Below are 4110 nucleotides of genomic sequence, written 5' to 3' on the forward strand. Positions count from 1 at the left end.
AATTTTTATGTTTGGCTTTAGACCTGTAATTTCATTAGGTGGAGCAATACCCAGGGTAGAAACTTTCTCCACTGATAGGGATAGACAATTTCTCTACACTTTCCAGTCTTCAATGGAGGTATGCAGTGGTTAGATGACTTTCTTAGATTCACAAAGCTTTTAGGTGGAAGAAGCAGGAAATTACCACTGTTCTTCTTGACCACAAAAAGAGAGTTTTAGTACTCCTTGCTGTCTAATATTCTATCTAGTAACCCGAAATGTAGATAATTAAGCATATATAATATTTATACAAAGTAGCTGTGATTTTTTGGGAGGGAGAAGGTAATACTAGTTACTGTTTTATGGGTGAATTCATCCCATTCACATTCAAAGTTATAACTGTCATTTGTACATTTTCATCCATACTATTTAATTCACTATTGTCCTCACCTCTCTTTTTACCCTATTCTAGTAACTTTGCCTCCTCTTACCCTCCCATTCCTTATTCCACTCACTCCTCTAAGAGTGCCTCCCTTTTCCTCTATCCCTACCCTCCTAAATCTTAATCTACACACCCTTCTGAGTCCCTCCCTTATCCTGTTCCCTCCTCTTATTATTTGTTTTAAATTTAGAAGACTTTTATACCCTTTTAGGAATATATGTTGTTCCTTCTTTAACCCAGATCAAATGGAAGTAAGGTTCCAGCACTACCAGGCCTCCACTCCAACTTGTTTCCTGTGCATCAGCTCTTCCTTTTTTCTCCCCCTATTTGTATAAGACAATTTCTTCTTTTTACCTTTTCTTCCCAATTCTGCTTAGAATCACCCCATTATAAATAATTCAGCTCCAACCTTTTTGTTTTTAAACTACTCTAGTAATTATAATAATCTTAAAAATTGTGATAACATGTCATATATAAAGAGTGACATTTGACCTTAAATAATTCCCTTATAATTATTCTTTAGTGTTTTCCTTATAGTTCTTCTGGATCTCATATAACAGATTTTCCATTTAGTTCTGGTCCTTCTGTCACAAATACCTGAACATCTTTCAGTTTGTTAAATGTCAGTATTGTACTCAACTTTTCTGGGTAATTTATTCTTGGTCTTAACCCTAGCTCTTTTGTTCTGAAATAAAATGTTCCAAGACCTATGGTCTTTTAGTATAGAATCTCCTAGATCTTGTGAAATCCTGATTGTATCTCCTCAGTATTTTTTTTTTCTTGTTGCTTGCAATATTTTCTCCTTCATCAAGGAGTTTTGAAAATTGGCTATGACATTCCTGTAAGTTTTCATCCTGGGATCCCTTTCAGGTGGTGAACAGGAGATTTTTTTTTCTGTTTCTACTTTATGCCTTGTTTTAGAACCTTATAGCAATTGTCTTTAATAATGTATTTTAATATTGTGTCAAGATTCTTTTTTTATCATAACTTTCAGAGTCCTACAATTCTTCTATTGTCTCTCCTCATTCTGTCCTCCAGAACAGTTGTTTTTCTAATGAGATGTTTCTAATTCTCTTCTATTTTTTCTAGTTGTATAACTTCTAGTTATCTTATAAAGTCATTTAATTCTCCTTGCCCAATTCTAGTTTTCAAGGAGCTATTTCCTAACGATTTTGGACCTCTTTTTCCAGTTGGCTAAGTTTCTTTTCATATTGTTTTGGATTGTTTTTCTTTTTATTCCCTTAATTTTCCCTTGGTCTACTTGATTTTTGAAGTGCTTTTTAAGCTTTTCCAAGAAATATTTTTTGGCTTGTGACCATTTGATGTTACTCTTTGTGGTAGGAGAGGTTTTTGTTAACCTCATTATCTTCTTCTGAATATGAACCGAGATTTCTTTTTTTATACCATAGTAGCTATCTATGGTTGGGTTCCTTTTTTTTCTTTTGCTTATCTATTTTTATTTTATTTTTAGTATTTTATTTCATTATAATTGGGTTTTAATTCTGAGTCATGGGTATAGACTTCAGGTCCTCCTTAATGTTATTTTCTGAACTCTGCCCAGGGATCCAGTCTCAGGCTCTGATCTCCTCTCTAAACAAGTTACATCCCCCAGCCACACTGTCCCAAAAGTGCTCTTGCTCCCTGAAGTACTGCACTCACAAGGCATGTATTTACTTCTTCCTCCTTGCCCATAGCCACATCCTGGAATCATGGCTGGTCAGCACCAAACATTTTGGAAGTGGGTGAGAATATCATGCACTGAGGTAGTCAGGAAAAGTTCCACTAAGTAGATCAGGTTTGAGCAGGACATTGAAGAAAAGGCAGAATTTGAATAGGAAAAAGAGGCAGGCATTTAATTAGGGAGATCAAAGGGTCACCTTTAAGACAGATTGAATATTGGGTATATATATTAAAATAATTATAATAATAATGTCGGATCTTTATGTGACATCTTATTTGCATTGAATATGGTGACTTTATTGATGGTATATAATGTAGGACTCTATATTTCTTTCTCCTACTACAGGGGCACTTTGGGATAAGGACTGTGAATGGGACATGGAATCTTCAGCACAGGAAAATAGGCTACGCATGTAGAATTGCCATTGATGGAACTCATCTTTTGGCTAGGGATGAAGATCCATGAATTTCCATTTCACTCTTTAGAGGCCATGAAGATCATGAAGTCTACTCCATGATTCCCTTAACTATTCTCATTGTCATACCAGGAAATGAGCTTAACAAAGAGTCATTGAAGGTAATTCCAGCTCCAGCCATCAAAGGTAGGAAAATGGGTGTCACTGTCAAAGTCAGAGGATACAACTTGCTCTTACATGTTGTCCAAGGTAACTTTTCAGGGTCATGAATGATGCTCTGAAGCTCGCTTCACCACTTTCTTGACACCATCATATTTGTTGAGTTTCTCCAGGTAGCAGGCCAGATGCACAACAGATACATGGGGAGCAGGAACATGGAAACTCATGCTTGTGAGCATCTCATCCAACTCAAGTATCACCTTATCTACAGCCTTAACAGCAACAGTGGAAGTAGAGATAAAGGCCAGTACCACATTCATCACATCACAACTTGCCAGAGGAGCCATTTCTCACCTTCTGGGTAGCAATAATATGAAATACTCACGAATCCTTCCACAATGCCAAAGTTGTTGTTGATGACCTTGGCTGGGGGGCAAGCAGTTTAGGCATTACTGACAATCTTAAAGTAATTACAGTATTTCTCATAATTCACTCCCATCATGAGCGAAGGCATCAGAAGAAGGGGCACAGAAAATGGCATGCTTAGCTACACCTTTCAAGTGAGCTTTGGCCTTTTCCATAGTGGTAAAGATGACAATGCATTCCACTGCAAGCTCAGGTCCAGAGTCTGCCCATTTGTAATCAGTAGGAACACACCATTGAAAGATAGAAATAGTGTTACTACTGATCACTAGCTTTCTCTTCTCAGTCTTGACAATACTCTTGTATTTGTCATGGACAGAATTATTTTGGAACATAGAAACCATAGATCTAAGGATAATGGTAGAGTTATAGATGACTATAATGTCCACTCTGCCTGAGGTTAATACATCCGTGCTTATAAGGGATCCAATAGAGCTAAATCCATTAACTCTAACTTTCATCATCTTGTCTTAGGGATGAGGTTTAAACTGTATTTCCTGACACCAAGATTAGGAGAAGAGCTGAGAGTCTTTAAATGGTATTTTAAAGTTTATGAAACATTTTACTCATATTATATCATTTAAGCTTCCCAAATCCTCTGTTGAATTTAGATGCTGCAGAGGGCTATCATTTATAGATGAGGAACAGAGAATCAGGGAAGTTAAATTGTTGTCCATGAATCGCTAAATATCAACTCTGTGCTAATGAATGTTCTCGCAATCAGAAAAAAGGCATCTTAGTCCATTGTTGGGAAAAGGCTTTGAGTTCTATGTTGCCTTATTATATCCTCATGGTGCAATAGAAAGAATACAAGTTTAGGAGTGAAGGAATTGTGTTCAAATTCAGGACCTTCCACTTATATAGTATTTTGTTTTATTCTATTTCATGTAAAGACAATTTTTAACATTCACTTTTATAAGATTTTAAGTTCCAAGTTTTCTCCCTCTTTCCCTTCTCTCCCCCTCATAAGACAGTAAGCAATTTGGTATAGGTTATGTATGTGCAATCATG

General features: G+C 36.3%; 1 pseudogene; it reads right to left on the bottom strand.

Annotated features, from left to right (window-relative positions):
• Window positions 1-2608: 2608 nt before the first annotated feature.
• On the bottom strand, window positions 2609-3563 carry LOC140532045 (glyceraldehyde-3-phosphate dehydrogenase-like; annotated as a pseudogene).
• Between the last annotated feature and the right edge of the window lie 547 nt (window positions 3564-4110).

Source organism: Notamacropus eugenii, chromosome 3 (genome assembly GCF_028372415.1).
Source record: "Notamacropus eugenii isolate mMacEug1 chromosome 3, mMacEug1.pri_v2, whole genome shotgun sequence".
NCBI classification, from domain to species: domain Eukaryota; kingdom Metazoa; phylum Chordata; class Mammalia; order Diprotodontia; family Macropodidae; genus Notamacropus; species Notamacropus eugenii.